Source organism: Ahaetulla prasina, chromosome 13, assembly GCF_028640845.1.
Source record: "Ahaetulla prasina isolate Xishuangbanna chromosome 13, ASM2864084v1, whole genome shotgun sequence".
Classification (NCBI taxonomy): Eukaryota; Metazoa; Chordata; class Lepidosauria; order Squamata; family Colubridae; genus Ahaetulla; species Ahaetulla prasina.
In genome coordinates this window covers 21,874,604-21,897,446 of record NC_080551.1, presented here as the reverse complement: position 1 = coordinate 21,897,446, position 22,843 = coordinate 21,874,604, and the positions used below count along the sequence as shown (strand labels likewise).

At 46.8% G+C, this 22,843-nt stretch overlaps 1 long non-coding RNA gene across 2 annotated transcripts in view; it reads left to right on the top strand.

Moving 5' to 3' along the window:
* Positions 1 to 17,231, top strand: part of LOC131184906 (uncharacterized) — a 28,155-nt gene extending 10,924 nt beyond the window's left edge. Inside the window, exons 2-4 of one of the 2 annotated variants that reach the window (XR_009152053.1) lie at positions 9,323 to 9,484; positions 9,606 to 9,687; positions 16,709 to 17,231. This is a non-coding gene — a long non-coding RNA (uncharacterized LOC131184906). Of the gene's footprint in view, positions 1 to 9,322; positions 9,485 to 9,605; positions 9,688 to 11,104; positions 11,548 to 16,708 lie in introns of those variants that run through there. The other variant, XR_009152054.1, reaches the window with a different exon arrangement.
* The last annotated feature ends 5,612 nt before the right edge of the window (positions 17,232 to 22,843 follow it).

The following is a 22,843-nucleotide window of genomic DNA, read 5'->3' as shown; positions in this document are numbered from 1 at the left end:
TGAGGAGGCTGGGGAGGAAAATGGGCCAGTCCTGGAGTCAGGGGAAGGCCTGGATGAGAACTCTGCATCAGAGGCAGAGATGGGGCCAGGGCCATCTGGGAGCAATGCGCAGACTCCGGAGCCTCCAGAGGCAGACAGCAGAGAGGCAGAGGAACAGGAGGAGCCTGCTCCTAGTGCACGCATGCGAAGAGCTGCCAGAAGGGAAGAGCAGCTAAAGCAAAAAGGATGACTTGGGAGTAAGGCCAGGAGATGATTGGCCCCTCTCTAAAGGTTTAAAAGAGCAGCAACGGCTCTTGGGTCCTTTGTAGGAAAGCAACGTTGCTGCAATTGGTTCTTGTTAGCATCTCTTGTTTCTGAACTTTGCGGAGTTCTTGCCAAGAAAAGCCTTTGGCAGGGTGCCAAAGAAGACAAAGTTTTGTGATAAGGTCAAAGGACTTTTTCTGAAGGACCTTGTTTTGGAATTAATTTGGACTAAGCTGAGAATGAAGTAATTCTCAGCTGTTCTAATAAAATATGTTTGTTTAGGACTGATTGTGTCTGGTAATAACTACTTGGGCCTAGGTCACAACACATCCCTCTGTTTATGCAGCCTAGAACTGTGTTGGCTTTTTCGGCAGCTGCAGCACACAGCTGGCTCATAGTCACTTAGTTGGGCAATGAAATGACTGCAAGAAAACAGCCCAGCTGTTGAGAGCACCAATGGTCTCACATCTGCCAGGACCTTGATCATACAACATTTGCAATGCAAATTAGGGGTGCTTTGATTTCCTTGCTGGATTCCGTATGGTTTAAACATGCGGGTTTCTTTTGAATCCTATTACCTGCCCAGATAGATCTTCGAAAGAAGATGCTCTTCTTTTCTTACAAGCATGATGGAGCGAGTGTGCGTGCATTTGTTTAACATTTGCCTTTGTGTTCCATTGAATCATGTTAATAAACACAACATAAGGGAGTGTTTAATCACGCAGGCTGCATAACATCGCTCCTGGTCCCACACTACGATGACAAGTTGTGATAACATTGTGCTTTCGATCAATTCCAATTAAATCATGGATTCCTTTATGCGTCGGCTTTCCTTATTAAGATTTCTACCTAAACTGGGGGGTGGGGGGTGGGAAATAAAGACAAGACACAAAAGAAACATAAAAATACGGTACCTGGGAAACGGATGTTCCTTCAGCAAATTTCTTTCCATAATATAATATATTGCCTGCTCCACCAGTACACTTTCTGTAATATGGTTTAGAGCAGTGGTTCCCAACCTTTTCTTGTTTGAGGCACAACCTTTTCTTGTTTGAGGCACCCTTGGAAAGCCTTTCAAAAGTTCCCGGCACCCTTATAAGGAAATAGATATTTAAAATCTCCGTAGCTCAAAAGTTCCCGGCACCCTCAAAAGATCTCACGGCACCCCTTAGTGCCGCGGCACACTGGTTGGGAACCACTGGTTTAGAGGGTAAAAAGAAGCATTTTTTTTAAAAAAAATTGGAATATAAAAAGCAGTCTTCTCCATCAGCAAAACCAAGGAGCTGAATACAATTTGCCTTAAACTTTAAGATGGCATTTGGGAGTTAATAGCTTGGAATAGGTAAATCGGTTTCATATTCAATAAAAGATGTATTCAGCAATTTCATTACCTCCCCCCTAAAAAAAAAAGATAATATTTGTGATTTAATTATGGGGACAAATGAGTGTAACAAATGATGAAAAAGCTCTGCAGGGACTATTTCCTGATTGCGTGGATGGGTGGGTCAATTCACATCTGTAGAGGAGTATCTAAAGAGTAGGTGACTGATGACATCATAGGTTTTGAAGAGCTAAATTAGCTTTTCATACCTTCCCTTTAGGATATTTCTCCATCCTTTTTCATCTTACAGCTGACTGTAAGTCCTGCTGGCAGAGTGCGTTCATGATCACCGACTTGCAGTCGGAAGACACAATGAAGGTTTCTTAATTTCACAATATAGGGACAGGCTCAACCATAGTTTCAAGTGGGAAGTTGTGACCATCTTAGATCAAGCCAAGTCCAAAAACACCAGAGAATTCCTGGAATCCTAGCACTTAGATAAATCTGCTATTGACAGACACATAGAGATAAACAACATCTACAACCTCCCCCCAAGGCTGTGCTCTCTCCCCACTTCTCTTCTCTCTGTGTACCAATGACTGCATCTCTAACGATCCATCTGTTAAACTACTGAAGTTTGCAGATGACACAACAGTGATCAATCTCATTCAAGGCAATGATGAATCCACATACAGACGGGAGGTTGAACAATTAGCCTCATGGTGTAACCGGAACAATTTGGAACTGAACACACTCAAAACTGTAGAAATAGTGGTAGACTTTAGGAGAAACCCTTCCATACTTCCACCTCTTACAATACTAGACAACACAGTATCAACAGTAGAGACCTTCAAATTTCTAGGTTCTATTATATCGCAAGATCTAAAATGGACACCTAACATCAAAAACGTCATCAAAAAAGCACAACAAAGAATGTTCTTTGTGCGCCAACTCAGTAAGCTCAAACTGCCCAAGGAGCTGCTGATACAGTTCTACAGAGAAATTATTGAGTCTGTCATTTGCACCTGTATAACTGTCTGGTTTGGTTCTACAACCCAACAATACAGACAGAGACTTCAGAGGATCATTAGAACTGCAGAAAAAACAATTACTATCAACCTGCCTTCCATTGAGGACCTGTATACTGCACGAGTCAAAAAGAGGGCTGTGAAAATATTTACAGACCCCTCACATCCTGGATATAAACTGTTTCAACTCCTACCCTCCAAACGACACTACAGAGCACTGCACACTAGAACAACTAGATCCAAGAACAGTTTTTTCCCGAAGGCCATCACTGTTAAAAAAATAATTTTCTCAGCAGTGTCAAACTATTACTAAATCTGCACTACTATTAATCTTCTCATCGTTCCCATCACCCATCTCCTTCCACTTATGACTGTATGACTGTAACTTTGTTGCTTGTATCCTTATGATTTATATTAATATCGATTGGTTCCTGATTGCTTATTTGTATCCTATGACTATCATTAAGTGTTATACCTTAGAATTCTTGATGATCTTTTCTTTTATGTACACTGAGAGCATATGCACCAAGATAAAATTCCTTGTGTGTCCAATCACACTTGGCCAATAAAGAATTCTATTCTATTCTATTCTATTCTATTCTATTCTATTCTATTCTATTCTATTCTATTCTATTCTATTCTATTCTATTCTATAGCCAACAAGGAAACAAAAAGACCAAAACACCTCCTCATCAGCAATCAATGCCTAGATGAGCAGATTAACACTAAACCAACCTTCAAGAAGGAAACAATACCCAAATCAAGGAACCACCAATTGCAGACAAGCTAGCAGTCAACAACAGCTTAACCAAGGAACCACCAAAATGAGTTCCACCAACACTAACAGGGAAAACCACTAGTATATAAAAGTAAGAGCAAACCTTACTATCTTCTAGCACTGGTGGTGTTACCTAATTGAGTAATGAAACATCTGCAAGAAAACCACCAAGCTCAGAGAGCACCAAGGAACCCAGAGTCCTCCTCCTCCAACTTCACCCCCTTCTAGTATTGATTATGTTACCTAGTTGGGTAATGAAACCACCAAGCTCAAAGAGCACCAAAAATCCCGCCCCCAGCCTCCAGAAGGCTAGGGCAGGATCAGTCTACTGAACCTCCCATTCAAATATCTTGGAAAATCAGCCTCAGAAGAAATTTTGCTTGGGAATAAAGGAAGCTCTTTCCAGACCTTCCTAGATCTGATGGATCTACTAGGAATTCAGCAACTAGGGGGAAGAGAAGCTGTTTGGTTGACGTCAAAATGGAATCTCCTATCCTTGCGTGTGTAGAGTCTCAAGCTGAGAAGGAAAGAGTTAACCTAGTTTACAAGGATGAAACAGTTGGTGCTGTTCTTGGGCTTCGTGGATCCCCGTGGCACCTCTGTTGAGGGGGAAGAGAAGCTGTTTGGTTGACGTCAAAATGGAATCTCCTATCCTTGCGTGTGTAGAGTCTCAAGCTGAGAAGGAAAGAGTTAACCTAGTTTACAAGGATGAAACAGTTGGTACTGTTCTTGGGCTTTGTGGATCCCCGTGGCACCTCTGTTGAGGGGGAAGAGAAGCTGTTTGGTTGATGTCAAAATGGAATCTCCTATCCTTGCGTGTGTAGAGTCTCAAGCTGAGAAGGAAAGAGTTAACCTAGTTTACAAGGATGAAACAGTTGGTACTGTTCTTGGGCTTTGTGGATCCCCGTGGCACCTCTGTTGAAATGCTCTTTGATATTTACCACCGTCAGTGAATCACAATGAAAATTCCATGGCTGCTAGTTTGCTTGCATTATCTGATCGGTGACCTTACCGTTCTAACAGAGGCAGCAAGTTTTAGGAGGAAGCGGAGAGTGAAAAGGATTTTATGACAAGGTGTAAAATATGATTTGCTCAAATGCCACTGGCAGGTCGGAACAAAGCTGATGGGATATAGAGAAAAGGGCTCGGAGAAACAGAGCCTGCTTCGCTTTCGAAGAAGCCCCAAAGAATCTCCCATTAAAAAAAAAAAAGGTCCACAAAGGGTTTCCAATCAGCAATAAACGTAGATCTTGTCTTTTCTCGCATCGATATCGTCCTTTCGCTAATCAACGTTGACTTTTTTCTAATAGATGTTGTCGTCTCTCTCATCGTTGTCTTTTCTCTAATCCATGGATGCTTCCCCGCCCACCCGACCCCAAAATGGATTGAGACAGTTCAAATTGAAGTTCTCAACCCCATCGACCTCAATCAATCACCTGAATCAAGCTGAGTTCATCCAATCAAATGGATGATTCAAATTAGATCTTGAGTGATTTGCATGACCCAGGAGCTAGCTGCGTGTGTGTGTGTGCAGGAGTGGGCTTCAAAAATTTTATCAGGGGGGGTTCTCTGCCCAGTTGCTGGGTGGGTGTGGCCATGGTGGGCATGGCCTAGTCAGCCTCCTGCACTATGGCGGGGGGGGGGGTTGCCTTCCACGGTCTCCAGAGGCTTTCCTCAAGCCTCTTGGAGACCAAAAATGGCCTCCCCAGGCTCTGGAGTCCCTCTGGCCCCACTCCCCCTTCCCAAACTTCTGGAAGGCCCATTTTTCACCCTCCCAGAGCCTCCGTGTGCGCCCTGAACCTACCTGTATACAAAATGGGCCGCGTGGAGACTCCTGGGAGGGGAGGGACAGGAGGGGCCAGCCAGGAGTGGGATTTGGGGGCTCTCCGAACTGCACAGAATCTTACCTACAGGTTCTGCCAAACCCCTGTGAACCCCTAGCAGGCCACCTCTCTCTCTCTCTCTCTCTCTCTCTCTCTCTCTCTCTGTGTGTGTGTGTGTGTGTGTGTGTGTGTGTGAGTGTGAATGTCTAAATCCTTCAGATTTGTTTTATTCTTCTCTGGACTTCTTTATGACATAGTTAATGTCCCCCAGGGAACTGAGTCATACACTTCATCACAAGCTTACATTATAATTAGGCGATATGTGAAATGCTTTCATTGCCAATATCAGCCTCCAAGCAGGATTATCCTGTGGGGTGTACATTTGCCTGAAGCTCATAAACTTTCTACGTAACTATTGATTCCAAATATGTGGACGACTGTTAGATTCTGAGGGATGTGGTGGTTCAGTGGCTAAGACGCTGAGTTTGTCGATCAAAAGGTCGGGCAGTTCAGCGGTTCGAATCCCTAGTGCTGCCGTGTAACGGGGTGAGCTCCCGTGACTTGTCCCAGCTTCTGTCAACCTAGCCGTTCGAAAGCACGTCAAAAATGCAAGTAGAAAAATAGGGACCACCTTTGGTGGGAAGGTAACAGCATTCCGTGCACCTTTTGTGTTTAGCCATGCCGGCCACATGACCATGGAGATGTCTTCAGACAGCACTCGCTCTTCGGCTTTGAAACAGAGATGAGCACCGCCCCCTAGAGTCAGGAACGACTAGCACATATGTGTGAGGGGAAGTTTTACCTTATTAGATTCAAGAAATATGGAAACTTGGATATTTTTTGAGTCATTGAGCAATTGTTCGGGTGTCCCGATTCTACATAGGTAGCCGTAAAACGACAACATTCAACAATCCTAATTTTTGCCCTGCAGGATCGTATGCTTCCTGCTTCTTAAGCAAACACACCTCAAACCTTTTCTTGCGAAACCGACTTTCGGTGAAAATTAATCCTCAAACAGAGTTTGAAAATTGCCTCCATTGCTTTAATTAAGAAAGCAGAGGGATTGATTATCCAGCATCTGTGAGTCTCTTAATTAGACGGGGGAAACTTGGTGAAAACTTTCTGCTGTCTCACGGTAAGTGATGCATGGAATGAGGTGCTAAGATAATTGAGGAGAAGGCTGGTGCTGGGTAGCACAGGAAGTGTCTGTCTTTGCAGAACCTTAATTTACCAGTGTGGAATGTGTAAGAGTGTGTGTGTGTGTGTGTGTGTGTGTGTGAGATGTAATTTTAAGCACCAACCAAGCCTAATAAATGCATAGCCTCCCCCCTCCCCCGCTTCTTCCTGGTTGGATCCCCTTTTGACAGTATTACAACAAGGGTGTCCAAACCTGGCCATTTTAAGACCTGTGGATTTTAACTCCCAGAACTCTCCAGTCAACTAAGACTGACTGGGGAATTCTGGGAGTTGAAATTCATAGGCCTTAAAGTCAGGGGTGAAATGCTCCCAGTTCGGACTGGATTGGGTGATCCGGTAGCAAAGGCAGCGGGTGGTTCGGAGAACCGGTAACAAAAATTCCTGGCTCCCCTGCCTGTGCCCATCCAATGCCCGCTTGCCACTTCTTTTAAAAAATGCTTTAAAAAGAGACTCTGACGAGCACAGCTGAGCCGCACGATCATCAGAGCCTTTTTTTTAACTTTTAAAAGCATTTTTTAACAAGCTATTCAGCCGAATAGGTTGTAAAAAATGCTTTTAAAAGTAAAAAAAAAAGATTGCGTGCCACAGCTGATCAGACACACACACTCGGCACGCTGTTCTACTTACCCCATGCCTCCTTTTGGTGTGCACTGCGTATGCGTGCATCTTGCATTTGGTGCGTGGTGCGTGGGGTGCGTGTACACGCGCATGCGCAGCCAGCGAACCGGTAGTAAACCGGTTCAGATTTCACCACTGCTTAAACTTGCCAAGATTTGACACCCCTCGTTTTAGACTCGTAGGCTCCATGAGATGATAAATTCTCTTCTGAGCTTTCGCCCATCTCGTTCTTATGGAGCTGTTAAACTTCAGTTCCCATAATCCTGGCTAGAACTTCAACAGCTGTGGTGGCTGGGAGGATTATGGGAGCCGAAGTCCGAAATACTTGGAGGGCAGCAAGCTGGAGAAAGCTATATGGATAGTCCTCATCTTATAACCACAGTTGGGACCAGAAATTATTTTGCTAAGCATGGCCGTGGTATTCATGATGGTTCTTACCAGAATTCATCTATGGTTCTGGCCATATTCCTTTCCTTCTCATTTTGAGTACCTTCTGAAGAACTGTCCTCCCCTCCCCTCCTGTCCTCTCCTCCCTTCCCCTCTTCTCCCCTCTCCTCCCCTCTTCTCCCCTCCCCTCATTAGTGTCAACTCTCAGTGACAGCCAGGAGAAATCCCTACAGTTTTCTCAGCAAGATTTGGGAAGTGGTGTGTGCCATTGACTCCTTCCTATGGCTGAGAGATAGTGACTGGCCCAAGGTCACCCAGTTGGCTTCATGCCCAAGAACTTACGGTCTCCTGATTTCCAGCCTGGTGCCTTTAACCACTACCCTTAATTGGCTCCCTCCCTCCCTCCCTCCCTCCCTCTCTCTCTCTCTCTGCTTGTTTTCTGGCCACCGAATCCAAATAGAGACATATTTTCTTCCAGTTTGTTTCTGTTTAGCTTCTCTGAATGATGCCAGTTGATATTTTAGTCGGTATTGTTCGGCTTTCTTATCTTCTTCTTCCTTTTGCTTGCTTTTCTGGTCAGCTCCCAATAGAAGGCTCCCGATAAAGCATAGGAGGATTTAGAGAGACCGTATTCGAAGGATAGATACAGAGAACAGAATGAAGGATGAAGACGCTCATTTTCTGTTATCCCCCTCCATCCTTGGGTTATTTTGCATTCCTTCAGCATCTGAGCAGAGGGATAGAGACTAGACGTCTCCAAAGAAGTTTTAGGAGAAGTCTCCAGGGCTTCTATGTGTGGATAAATTGTTCTGTTTGGAAACACGGTGCTATTTCCCAGCTAGTGAGCCAGGTGGGGGAGGGAAAGAGCTAGCAGGAGCTCCTCCTCAAGCATGGCCTGAAAGGGAAGCTGTGGAGATGGCGTCTGACATGATAAGAAAACTTCTGGGTTAATCACAGCTCCAGGTGGTTCAATGGCAGACCTCTGCTGGCTAAACAACCCTTTTAATTTGGCACAGCCTCTCCTGCTTGGCTCTCAATAGTGCCTACTAGGTCACCCTATTGGGTTAGTCAAAACTCTAAGCAAGGCAAGCTTTGGAATAGAGAGAAAGAGGGAGGGAGGGGGGAGGGAGGAGAGCGAGGAAGGGGAGAAGAGAGGCGGGATAGAAGGAGGAGGGAGAGGGGAGAGGATGGAGAGAGGAAGGAAGGAGAGAGAGAGAGAGAGAGAGGGAGGGAGAGGGGGGAGGGAGGGAGGGAGAGGGAGAGAAAGGGAGGGAGAGGGAGAGGAAGAGGGAGGGAGAGGGAGGGAGGGAGAGAGAGTAAGGGAGGGAGAGAGAGGAGAGAGGAGGGAGGGAGGGAGAGGAGGAGGAGAGAGAGAGTAAGGGAGGGAGAGAGGAGGGAGGGAGGGAGGAAAGAGGGTGGGAGGGAGAGAGGAGGAGGGAGAGAGGGAGGAAGGGAGGGAGAGGAGAAAGGGAGAGAGGAGGAGAGGAAGCATGGGAGGGAGGAGGAGAGAGAGGAAGGAGGAGAGGGAGGGAGGGAGAGAGGAGGAGGGAGAGAGAGGAGGAGGGAGAGGAGGAGGAGAGGGAGAAAGGGACGGAGAGGAGGAGAGGAAGCATGGGAGGAGAGAGGGAGGGAGAGAGAGGGAGGGAGGAGAGAGGAGGAGAGAGGAAGGAGGAGAGGAGAAAGGGACGGAGAGAGGAGGAGAGAAGGAGGGAGAGAGAGAGAGGGAGGAAGGGAGAGAGAGAAAGGGAGAGAGAGAGGGAGGGAGAGAGAGGGGGAGGGAGAGAGAGAGGGAGGGAGGGAAAGAGGGTGGGAGGGAGAGAGAGAGAGAGAGAATCCAAAGGTTACATGTCTTGTAACCAGGTTGGCTTATTTTGCTCTTTGAAAGAGCCATTCAACATTTGTTCTTTTTTTTGTTTTTCATTGTCAGGAACTGGCAGGAAACAGGTTTCGAAGAAGACTCAAGAAAAGTCTCATTGATGGGTGGTCACTGCAACTGATCCGTAGGATTGAAAAAAGCTCCATGCCAATCTTGGTTTAGCAATCCTTAGAAGCTAGGTTCGCGTGTCCTTCTAGTTCAGTGTTAAGACGGGTGAGCTTTAATTCCCAGAATTCCCCAGTCTTTCCTCTCAGGTTGCCTGGCAACCCGATCAGTTGGAACCCAATCAAGTCCTCAAGATTTGACTTCCCAGACATTGTTCTTCTGCTTTCAGGAATTGAGGCCACTGCTCCCCTTCCCTTGACTGTAGGGTTGGCCCAGGTGAAGCCCATTCAACATGGCGGCCTTGACTAGAGGTAGGTTAAGTTGTCTTTTTCTTTTGGATGAATTTCTTACTTTCTTGGCAGCAGGAACCATTTAAGCCAACTTTTCACTGATGGGGCTTTCTCTACCCCCTCCAAAAAAAGTTAGTCTAACTCCTTATATCAGGGGTGTCAAACTCAATTTCATTGAGGACTGCATCAGGGTTGTGTTTGACCTTGGGGGGCTGGGATGGGCATGGCCAGGATGGGTCACTCATGTCGGGGGCACCTGTGGATGCCCGAGGGCTCTGCCAGTGAAAACGGGCTCCTGAGCTCTGTTTTCGGCTGCCACAGCCTCCTACAACCCTCTGCCAGCAAAAACGGAGCTCGGGAGGGCCAACTCAATTTTCACTAGCAGAGGCACTGCAGGCTGGTCCTTCGCTGTTTCCAGGGCAGCCCTGTGGGCCAGATCTAAGCACCCTGCAGGCTGGATCTGGGGCCCAGGCCTTGAATTTGAACACCCCTGCCTTATCTCTTTCATAGACTGTCTAGATACCATTCTCTCTGGATGAGTAACAGGACCTTCTCCTTAAATAAATTATGGGCTGAGTGCTTCTTGGGGGGAAAAAAAAGGTCTTAGAGGACAGAGTACAAGATGCATTCCCCGCCTCACTCTTAAATCTTGAAACTCAGCCTGTCTTGGCAGGAGTCAAGCATGCCCCAAATTTCAGGTTGTCTTTGACTTAAAGGAATCTCCTGAAGCAACTAACCCAGGGGTGTCAAACTCAACGCCTGTGGGCCAAATTTGTTCTTAGATCTTAGATCTGGCCCCTGGGACCCACCCTGGAAACAGGGAAAGACTGGCCCGTGGTGCCTCTGCCAGTGAAAACGGAACTTGGGACGGGCCACACATGGCCCTCCCAGACTCCGTTTTTTGGCCGCGATGGCCTCCTGCAGCCGTCTGTCAGGGAGTTCCATTTTCTCAGGCAGAGGGCTGAAGGAGGCTGTCGCAGCCCAAAACAGAGCCTCAACAAGTGATGTTGAGCTGGCCATGCCTCCTGACCACACACCTCGCCCAGAGGTGGGTTTCAGCAGGTTCTGACCAGTTCTGGAGAACCGGTAGCGGAAATTTTGAGTAGTTCGGAGAACCGGTAGTAAAAATTCTGACTGGGCCTGCCCCCATCTATTCTCTGCCTCCCGAGTCCCAGCTGATGGGGAGGAAATGGGGATTTTGTAGTATCTTTCCCCTGGAATGGGGTAGGAATGGAGATTTTACAGTATCCTTCCCCTACCACGACCACCAAGCCATGCCGCACCCACCAAGCCACATCCACAGGACCGGTATTGGAAAATTTTGAAACCCACCACTGACATCCCCCCCCCAAGGTCAAACACAACCCTGATGTGGCCCTCAACGAAATCGAGTTTGACACCCCCTGATCGAACCCTTCCTTGTGTTTGTTCTTCAAAGGGCAAGAAAAACAGTTGTGTTCATGCAGATGGAGCTAAAGCCTCTGGCATTTATTGGCTGGAATTATTTCTCAGAACCATCCTGGGCAATTGCTTTAAAGAACCTGTCTGCAGATACGCCTCCCACTTCTCTCCGAGCAACGGAGCCATTGTGGTTCAGCTTGTTATTAAAAGCAATACTTCCTCTTACCTGTCTGCGCCAAGAGCACCGAGTAAATAATGCAGGACAGGAGGGATTGGAGAGGAATGGTGTCCAGGTACACACTGGGGATTTTGGCCGCTTTTGGTGTGGCAATGAAAAGGTCAAGAGGGAGGTGTTGAAAGTCATAAAGGGAAGCTAATGTGCCCAAGAACTAAATGTCACATTGTAGGGAGATGTATGGATGCTATCAAATGGTAGTTGGCTGGTCCAAGCCTAGGATCTACAAAACTGTTTGTGCTGAGATTTGGGCAGCTGAAAAGGGCAGAGATGGTGGAAAGACTCACAAATCTGGCAAAACAGATGCAGCTGAGGTCAATTTTTACCATCTGCAGATGGAGAGCAGCTTGCCCATTCCCAACTTGTTGTTGTTAGTTGCGAAGTCGTGTCCGACCCATCGCGACCCCCTGGACAATGTTCCTCCAGGCCTTCCTGTCCTCTTCCACCCGCTGGAGTCCATTTAAGCTCACATCGACTGCTTCAGTGACTCCATCCAGCCACCTCGTTCTCTGTCATCTCCTTCTTCTCCCCCTCCATCATTCCCAGAATTAGGCTTTTCTCCGGTGAGTCCTTCCTTCTCATTAGGTTGCCAAATTATTTGAGTTTCCCAACTAGTTTTCCTAAATTGCTGATGTTGGAGAGGCTGAGAGTTCAACTACGCTTCACTTTGATGGCAGCCTGCCATAAATGTGGGGAGGGGAAGAAAAAGAGGATGCGGGAAGCGGGGAGGATGACAAGAATCATGACAAGTGCCAACCAGAGACTACGACTGAATGATCCAAGGACACAGGCATGGGAATGGAATAAGAACGCCCACCAAAGAGGTGTCAAACTTAGGATTGTTACCAAAACAATACATTTGAACTTTATTGGACACTAGTATGATAACCGGGGGGTGGGGTGGGGGGGGGCTGGGAAAAAGGAAAATTATCGGCTTTACGTGGGAATATTCAGATCTGGCTTTTCTTGAAGATGTTTCCTTACCCAACTAGGTAATATCATCAGTGCTAACAATGCATTATCCCCTTTCTCAGGGAATTATGTGGGAATATTCAGACCTGGCTTTTCTTATGCTGTAACCACTTGGCTTTAGTAGAAGTATACCTTTCGCTATAAATGGAGTCGAGGGTCTTTCTTTCCTCAACACCCAGAATGGGGCAGGTCTGACAGTGGCTGTCATGACCACGCTGTTTGCATGAATCATCAGGGATCAACCCCATTGGGACCCCCTCTGAAGGGACAAATGGGCCATCTTCACCATTGCATACAGGCGGAGACCCACCGCCTCCAAGTTAAAGCCCACCACCAATTTGTTCCCAGGCTATTTTCGCTCCCAAGAAATAGAGGGTCCTTACCTGTTCAGCCCTGTTTCTTCTGTTTTACACGCTGGCGCTTGCCCAGCTCATCGGGAGGAAGATGTGACGCTATTATGTAAACTTGCAGCAACATCATCTATTTTCATGTAATAACAATTCATCCTTGTTAATTATGTCACACCAAGAAAAGGGGTGGGTGGGTGAAAAAGAGAGGGGACGTAGATGTAGTGTTTATTACGGGGAGTAGGAACCGCAGTGCTGATAGCACTTGATTTATTCCAAAGGTCATTGCGTTACTCTTTTCCCCCTCCACCACCCTCCCTATCCAGTGAGAGAATCCCTTCTGAGTTTGGGACATAAATTCTCCTCCTCCCACCCCCATCACTCCTTTCATTTCTCCCCCTCCGGCAACCATAACAGGCATTAACACTGCTGCTCGAAGCGTTTCACTCCGCTTCCTTTTCTCCCTCAAGCTGTTTGTCACATCTTGCTGGTTTCCAAATATCTTTTTTTTTTTTGCTAAACCCCAGTTCAGTGGCACATTGCGCCGGAGAGAGGTGTTTATATGTCAGGAAGGATGAGGGAGAGACGGAGGAGGGGGGGTAGGTTGCACTCTCTGGCTCGCAGCTTGCAAAACAGCCGCCGCCGCTCCGTTTCTGCAGAAGATGGGTCTGAGTCAGTGGTGGGATTTAGCCGGTTCGCACCTATTCGGGAGAACCGGTTGTTAACTTTCTAAGCAGTTCGGAGAACCGGTTGTTAGAAGAAATCTTATTTTGTTTTTTCCCCCCACTTTACAGGGCTAATCCTGTAAGGAAGGCAGGAAGGAAACATTCTGGTGGTGTTTCTAGCCTAATCTTTATTGCCCTGCTTACAGAAACTGCCTCTCTGGTTAACCTTTATTACATTGTAACAGCTAAGGTGAAGCACCCATCGAAGTGAGTGACGTTGAGTTGGCCAAGCCCACACAGTCACATGACCACCAAGCCACACCTACCCAGCTGGTCATTAGGGCAGAGTACCAGTTGTTAAAATATTTGAATTTAACAACCTCACTGGTCTGAGTCAACATGTAAGGGAAAAGGAAAGGTCCCTGAAGTTCGTTTTGGTCAGAGTTTGGACGTCACTTGCCCTGGCTTTCTTCCTTCCTTGGGTGGAGAGAGAAAAGGACTGATCCAAGGTCACCCGGCTGAGTTTGTGTCCAAAGAGCAATAACAACAGCACGTAGATTTATGTACCTCTCAGTGGTGGGTTTCTACCAGTTCGCCCCGGTTCGGGTGAACTAGTAGCAGCGGTGGGAGGTTCCGCCCTTCTGCCTCGACGTCATCACAGACACACGCGCTCACAGTTCCGAACCGGTAGCGAAGGTACGTGAAACCCACTACTGGTACTGCTTCACAGTGTTTCACAGGACTCTCTAAGCCATGGGTGTGAAACCCAAGCTTTGCAGGCCAGATTTGGCCCACAGGGTGCTTAGTTCTGCCCCATAGGGCCACCCTGGAAACAGCAAAGGACCAGCCTGCGGTGCCTCTGCCAGCAAAAATGGAGTTCTATTTTCACTGGCAGAGGGTTGTAGGAGGCCGTCGCAGCTGAAAACAAAACTCTGGAGCCCATTTTCGCTGGCAGAGCACTCAGGCCTCCATAGGAGCCCCTGACAAGAGTGACATCAAGCTGGCCACCCCCACAGAGCCCCCCCACAAGATCAAACACAATCCTGATGCAGCCCTCAATGAAATTGAGTTTGACATCCCTGCACTAAGCAGTTTACAGCAGGGGTCTCCAACCTTGGTCCCTTTAAGACTTTTGGACTTCAACTCCCAGAGTTCCTCAGCCAGCTTTGCTGGCTGAGGGACTCCGGGAGTTGAAGTCCACAAGTCTTAAAGGGACCAAGGTTGGAGACCCCTGGTTTACAGAGTTTAGCTATATTGCCCCCAGCAATCTGGCTCCTCATTTTACCCGAAGGAAAGGATGGAAGGCTGAGTCAACCTCGAGCCAATCAGGAGCCGAACTCCTGACTATGGGCAGAGTTAGACTGAAATATTGTCTCTGGAGATTCTCAGTCATTCAAGTCATGGTGGTCCCAAAAGTGCTTTTTCAAGAGGCAACTGGACTTTCTGGTTTTTCTTTGTAACATTGAAATATTGCGTTCCAACCACTGCATTACCACGGCTCCAAGCAGGACTAGAACTCACAGTCTCCTGGTATGTACTCTAGTGCCCTCACCACTAGGCCAAGGGGTCTATCGCCTGGATTTTACCAGTTGTGGAAACCTACCTGTTCACGCATGCAATGTGCCTTATCTGCTCCATCAAACATCTAGCAGGCTCATTTGGAGACCAGGGTAAACTTATTTAGCCATAGCCTTGTTTGGACTTTCTGGTTTGTTTTTGCTTCTTTGCAGCTTAGCCTGTTGCAAGGAGCCCACGCAGAAGGAATCCAGCCAATGATAAATACATCCAGAAAGCTAAGAAGTTTTTTGGACTGAATGTTCTCGCTTCAGTTGCAAAAAGATATAACTTCCCCGATTCAGTTTCGGGGAAGATAACTTCAGCTTTGGTGCCACAGAGAAAGATGAGGTCCAGTCAAATATTATCTGCATATTTATCTGCAGAACCATTTTCTGTTTCTTCATCTCTTATTGTAATGCTTCTCCACACCCAACGAAGTCTGCAAAAGTAGAGAAGGTGCAGGAAGGAAAGTGGCTGGGTGAGGAGATTCAGGGCTGTGGTTCTGTAGAAAATGAACTTAGCCTTTCCTTTCCCTTTTCCCTTTTCCCTTCCCCATTCCCTTCCCTTCCATTCTTCCCTTCCCTTCCCTTCTTCCCTTCATTTCCCTTCTCTTCATTTCCCTTCATTTCCCTTCATTTCTATTCTCCTTTCCTTTCCCTTCCCTTCCCTTTCTGTTTTCATTCCCCTTTCCTTTCCTTTCCTTTCCTTTCCTTTCCTTTCCTTTCCTTTCCTTTCCTTTCCTTTCCTTTCCTTTCCTTTCCTTTCCTTTCCTTTCCTGTCTTGTCCCGTCCTGTCCTGTCCTGTCCCGTCCTGTTTGTTTTAAAGCATTTCCAAGGGACTAAGTAACAAACAAGGAAAATTCTCACTCTAAATCAGGGGTCTCCAACCTTGGCAACTTTAAGACTTGTGGACCTCAATTCCCAGAATTCCTCAGCCAGCTTTGCTGGCTGAGGAACTCTGGGAGTTGAAGTCCACAAGTCTTAAAGTTGCCAAGGTTGGAGACCCCTGACCCACCTGGGTGCTTTGTCATGCAAAACACTTGTTCTCCCACTGAACTGTAGCATGTTCCATTGACCTGATTGTAGGAGTGGGGGAAAACATTACAGGATATCAGTGGTGGGATTCAAGTAATTTAACAACCGGTTCTCTGCCCTAATGATTTCTTCCAACAACAAGTTCACCAAACTGCTCAGAAAGTTAACAACCGGTTCTCCCGAAGTGTTGCGAACTGGCTGAATCCCACCACTGCAGGATATCCATTCAAACTAAGAGAAGAGGAGGAGGAGGAGGAGGAGGAGGGCTTTGAGAAACGTCTGACTCAAATAGCTTGATGCTTAGCATGCTTTCCGTTTTAGTTCACTCCAGAGTCCTTTTGCTGATGATACAGCAACTCATAATGATCTGAAAGCAGAGTGCATATTAACTGCATCCCAGGTGCTGCAAAAAGCTTGAACTCTGGGATGCTGGCATGAGGCCCTTGGCCCTAAAGGATCCTGGTTGGGAAAAGGAGATTAAGTCCTGCCACAAATCCTCAAGGTAGCTGGGTCTAGTGTGGAACATCCCATGTCTGCTATAGCTGAGCCACTACGTCAAGCACTGCAGGCACCCTGGATGGAAGAATCTTGTGTTATCCCAATTCTGCACATTCAGCCACAATGGGGATATGGACAACGCCTTCCCTAATAAAATCAGAGATGCAGGAAGAACAGCATGCTACCTCTCTGAAAATAGAATAGAATAGAATGAGAAGAGAATAACAGAAGTGGAAGGGACCTTGGAGGTCTTCTAGTCGAACCCCCTGCTTAGGCAGGAAACCCTACACCACTTCAGACAAATGGTTGTTCAATCTCTTTGTTGTGACCCAGGTTCCTGGACCCGGACTCCTGGACTCGGATGATTCAGAAAGTGAGGGAGAAGACCTGGCCAGCCCTGCTTCTCTTGAGCCCTTTCCCTCCCTGGCACCCACTCAAAGGGAGGAGGAGGGGCCGGCAAAGCCTGATACCATGGAGCCTCTTTCTGATTTGGCAACGCCCCAAGAACAGTTTTGGAGTGACGCAAGGTTACGTAGACGTGATCGGCGTGCGCAGCAGCGGAAGAGTTGGGACAAAGCCAAGTCATAATTGTCATGCGGTGACATCTGCAGAGACTATAAATAGGAGGCGGGACTTCCTGGTTTTTTGTCTTGGACAAAGTAATGAATTTGGGCGGGCAATCTGTATCAATGGAGGGAAGAATATATTCGTGAGTAATTCTGGCCTTATCTGTAATTTCCTTGTTATCTCCAGAAACTTGGCAGGCCCGTGGGTAGACGTAGCCAGGACATTTATATATATGTAAATAAATCAGAAAAGGAGGCCTCTGACTGACTCTTTGCTGGGAGTATTGGGGGAAGGGAAACAGAACACTCTTCTTTAAAACTTCCAGTGTTGGAGCATTCACAACTTCTGGAGGCAAGTTGTTCCACTGATTAATTATTCTGTCAAGAAATTTCTCCTTAGTTCTAGGTTGCTTCTCTCCTTGATGAGTTTCCACCCATTGCTTCTTGTCCTGCCCCCAGGTGCTTTGGAGAATAGCTTGACTCCCTCTTCTTTGTGGCAGCCCCTGAGATATTGGAAGACTGCTATCATGTCTTCCTAGTCCTTCTTGTCATTAAACTAGACATACCCAGTTCCTGCAACTGTTCTTCATATGTTTTAGCCTCCAGTCCTCTACTTATCTTTGTTGCTCTTCTCTGCATGTGATGGAACATCTTACCTCAACATCTATAGACATCATCCCTGACAATCTTCTGGAGAACTCTGAAGACCCACCTTGTTTACTTCACTTTTAATGTATAAGGAGAGAATGTCTGTGGGTTAAGAAGTCTAAAGCACCTTTAGGAAAAACCACGGCCCCAATGATTGAGAATCTCCATAGATAGACAAATACTGTGTGAGGTTCATGTAGGAGAAGAGGGAGGATTTGACAGAATTGGAGCTCTGCCCTTGATGTGAGGAATTAAGGGCCTGGGAAGGGAAGAGGAGACTTCTATAATCACAAGATTAAAAGGAAGTCTGGTGGTAGCTATTCTCATAAACAGGAGCCATGCCTGGATAGGAAGTAACCTGGGGAGCGGCATTTCAACTCCTTCAAAGAAACTCGACTTTAAAGAATTTGCTAGCAACGATGCTAGGAAATTCCAGTTGCAAGTTCAAAAGCTGTTTACTCCGAGACAAACAAAAGCGATAACCCATTGAAATCTGCAGTATTCTTGCTTTCTTTGTCTCATCCAGCTGTGTGGAATTCAGTATGTCTAATTTAATGAAGAAGCTCACCAAAGAATTGAGGCCTTTGAACTCTGGTGATGGAGAAGACTCCTGCGAGTCCCTTGGACCGCAAGGCCATCCAACCAGTCAGTCCTAGAGGAGATCAACCCTGATTGCTCTTTAGAAGGCCAGATCCTGAAGAGGAAACTCAAATACTTTGGCCACCTAATGAGAAGGAAGGATTCCCTGGAGAAGAGCCTAATGCTGGAAACGATGGAGGGCAAAAGAAGAAGGGGACGGCAGAGAACGAGGTGGCTGGATGGAGTCACTGAAGCAGTCGGCGTGAGCTTAAATGGACTCCAGAGGATGGTAGAGGACTGGAAGGCCTGGAGGAATGTTGTCCATGGAGTCGCAATGGGTTGGACATGACTTCGCAACTAACAACAACACAATTTAACGAAAAGGAGGCCTAGGCATGATAGGGTAGCATTATAACAATATTTGAGAAGCTGCCACAAAGAAGAGGGGGTCAACCTAAGGCAAAACAAGAAGCAATGGATGGAAACGCATCAAGGAGAGAAGCAACCTAGAACTAAGGAGAAATTTGTAATTGGGTACGTCTAGTCTAATGACAAGGAGGACCAGGGGTGACATGATAGCAGTCTTCCAATATCTCAGGGGCTGCCACAAAGAAGAGGGAGTCAAGCTGTTCTCCAAAACAACAGAAGGCAGGAGAAGACGCAATGGATGGAAACTCATCAAGAAGAGAAGCAACCTAGAACTAAGGAGAAATTTCCTGACAGTGAGAACAATTAATCAGTGGACTGGCTTGACTCTGGAAGTTGTGGGTGCTCCATCATTGGCAGTTTTTCAGAAAAGATCGGACAGCCAGAATCATATAGGGTCTCCTGCTTGAGCAAAGGGTTGGAGTAGAAGATCTCCAAGGTTCCTTCCAAATCTCGTTTTGTGTTATCTTGACATCTAGATGGTGTTCCACTCGCTAGCTCTTCTTTCATAACTTCCTTCATTTGGGCTCCATTTTTTTTTTCTTCATTCTTACTTCTTCCTCTCCTACACATGGAGGGCTCACGAAGCCTTCAGCTGGACTTGAGGACTGATCCTAATTCCACCCTTGGGTGTTGTGCCTGCCGCTCGGCCCCACCCTGCGAGCCTCACCAACCCGGGTGTCCCCTTTGATTTGTGACCACAGCAGGTAAGAGCTGCAACTGGAGGCAAACCAAGGTGCCCATTCAATGCTATCTCAGCTTGATAAATGGCATTTCGCTGGGAAACAATAGCACAGCTTGTGCAGTCATCAAGGGCAGTGAAGGATATCGCTGAATGCTTAATACCAGCTCCTGATCTCTGGAATTGACAAGGGAAGCGAGGAAACAAGGCTGGAATATTCAAAGTAAGAGTTTGTCTCCTGTGGGGTGAGAGCTTTCCCTTGCTTTTGTCCTATCATCCTCTCCTCCTCCTCCTCCTTTCTTTCTTAGCCAAGATAATGTTAATGCTGCTGCTGCATCTTATTGGGTGAACCGGTAGTTAAATTGCTGGCTGGCCCTCCCCCTCCCCATCCCTTCCAGGAGTCCCCACACACCCCATTTTGTCTCCCAGGTTTTGTCTCCCAGGAAGGGAGGCTCTTAGGCCCAAAACGGGGCCCATTTTCACTCCCAGGGGGCTGCAGGAGGCCCATTGCTGCCTGTCACACCCCTGGCCACGCCCACCATGGCCACGCCCGCCCAGCTGTGCCCACTCTACCTCATTCGAGCAGAGAACCAGTTGTTAAATTATTTGAATCCCACCAAATGCTTTCAACTCCATGTGTTCAACTGCCCAGGGCCAGAAACCCACGTGGTCCTGCTTCATCAATAAGCCATCTTCCCAATCGGCCTCCATGTTTCCAGAGTCTTTCTCCACGCTTGGAACTGAAACCCAGCCAGATGGATATTTCTTCTGACCCCAAGAAAGCGATGGGACGATATTAAAGTTTGCAAACAGGGGAAATATGAAGGATACACCGAAGGAAAACAACCCCTCCCTTCTCTTTTGAGGAAACTATTTTGGACACCTAGTGTATCTTTAGAGCTATTGATTAATAAGTAATCATCATAGGAGAAACTCAGCCGTTGTCTACTTTAGGGCATCCCTCCAAAGGACAAAGAATACTTCCAGTTGAACTCCCCTCTTCCCCCTCCCTCTCTTGGCCCAGCCGAACTGTTTATTTTGCCCTTTCTCTGTCCACCCAACCCCTCCCCCTCCTTCAGCACTATTATTTTCTTCAAGGTCTGATGGGCATCTTATTTTGGAGAGCTTGAAAATAATCTCAGGCTATCAAGAGACCATCTCTGTCCATTAGTTCCCATTGATGAAACATCAGCTGACCATTGTGGACCATTACTCGGCAATCAGCTTGTTAAAAGAAAAAAGAAAAAAGAAAGAACTGATCTGTCAACAGCCATAAACATATATATATATTTTATAAGTGCTTGGGCTGATTGCTGAGAGGCCCGAGAACATGGTAGACGTTTGAAGAAGATAAAAAAAGCAAGCGAGGAAAAGGCCGAGCTAAGCAATTTAGACTCTATAAATGCATTTCATATTCTCCGGTAATGATGGGAAGAGATTCTGAGCTTGTTATGATCAGAACTTCCTGGCAACCATCTTATTTTTAGGAAAAAGCTACAATTAATGTGTTGTGGTCCGCCAGCAGCCTGCGGAGCTGGCAACGGAGTCGGAGAGCGATGAGGCTGAGGAAAGGGTATGTCTAGTTTAGGAACTGGGTTCCTAAACTAGGAACCCTGTTCCTAGTTTCCTAATTTGAGGCTGAGGAACTGGGTATGTCTAGTTTAATAAAAAGAAAAACTAGGGGAGACATGATAGCAGTCTTCCGATATCTCAGGGGTTGCCACAAAGAAGAGGGAGTCAAGCTGTTCTCCAAAGCACCTGAGGGTAGAACAAGAAGCAATGGGTGGAAACTGATCAAAGAAAGAAGCAACTTAGAACTAAGGAGAAATTTCCTGACAGTTAGAACAATTAATAAGTGGAATGACTTGCCTGCAGAAGTTGTAGGCACTGGAAATTTTTAAGAAAATGTTGGATAACCATCTGTCTGAGATGGTGTAAGGTTTCCTGCCTGGGCAGAGGGTTGGACTAGAAGGCCTTCAAGGTCCCTTCCAACTCTGTTGTTATTGTTATTATAAAGAACATGGGCCAATCCTGGAGGCTGGGGAAGGCCCGGATGAGGGCTGTGCGTCTGAGGCAGAGATGGGGCCGGGGCCATCTGGGAATGATGTGCGGACTCCGGAGCCTCCAGAGGTTGACAGTAGTGAGGCAGAGGAACAGGAGGAGCCTGTTCCTAATGCACGCATGAGAAGAGCTGCCAGAAGGCAAGAGCAGCTAAAGTAAAGAGGACGACTCGGAGTAGGGCCAAGGGATGATTGGCCCCTTCCATTCGGACTGCCCAAACCAGTCCGAACTGGCTGCATCCCACCCCTGGATGAAGGCTCTAAGAGGCATGAGTAGGGAGAGCGGAGAGTTGGATATTGTTTAAACTCCTCAGAAGAAAGATGGGATCTACTTCTAATGTGATAAATAAAAAGGTATTATCCAGCTTGTTCTTTACCAACCCAGGGCTATAATTGAGAACATCATGTGCAGGTCATGCTTGGCTTGTATTTGTGTTCCAAGAACAGGGAGTTCAAAAGAAGGAAAGAGTCAATATATATACTATCTGCCAACTGTATTATTCAAAGACCCTGAATAATTTGAAGAGTCTTGAAGTTTGGTTGATGCTTACCTGGGAGTTCTGGTTCAGAGGAACTCAGCAAAAGCTAAATACACAGTAAATAGATGACCGGACTTAAATTTTCTTTGATGACTCTTCAAGATGGACTATCAAGGTCACCCAGTAGGTTCTGTGAGAATGGAAGTGGAAAGGAAGTATAGAAAGCCATGGCTGATTGCAAGAACAGGATCTGACCAACTCTGGAGAGATGATATAATCAAAAGCAAAATGGTTCTAGCACAGTTTTATGAATACCGTACTTTTCAGAGTATAAGACACACTTCTCCCCACCCTAAAAGAAGGTGAAATGTTGGTGTGTCTTATATGCCGAATACAGCCATTTTTGCCCTCCTGAAACTCTGCCTCGCGCGTCCCATTTTTGCCCAAAACAGGGCCATTTTGGGAGAGTTTGGGGGGCCTACCCAGTATTCCTGGGGGCTGGAGAGGGCAAAAACGCGATGGGTGGGGGGTTTGGGAGGCCAAAAACAGGTCCACTTTTTGTGAAAACAGGCCCATTTTTGGCAGGAAAACAGGCCTCCCAAACCCTGTAGACTGCCCCTTGGGGCTGGGGAGGGCAAAAATGTGACACATGAGGGGTTTGGGAGGCCAAAAACAGGCCCATTTTTTGCAAAAATGGGGCGTTTTGCCTCCCAGACCCCAAGAGCAGTCTACAGGCCTCCCACACCCTCTGAGCATCCCATTTTTGCCAAAAATGGTCCCACTTTTCGCAAAAATGGGACACACAGACGGTTTGGAAGGCCTGCAGAGTGCTCCTGGGGGTCGGGGAGGGCAATTTTTCCCCCTTGTTTATGTCTTTGAAATCTTGGTATGTCTTATACTCCGGTGCATCTTATAGTCCAAAAAATTGTTTGAGAGAGGTCCCAACAAAGTCAAAGATTCTTGCTATGGGTTATGCCTTGAATCGCACAATCCATGAAATGAACCCTAACATTTAACATCAGAACACC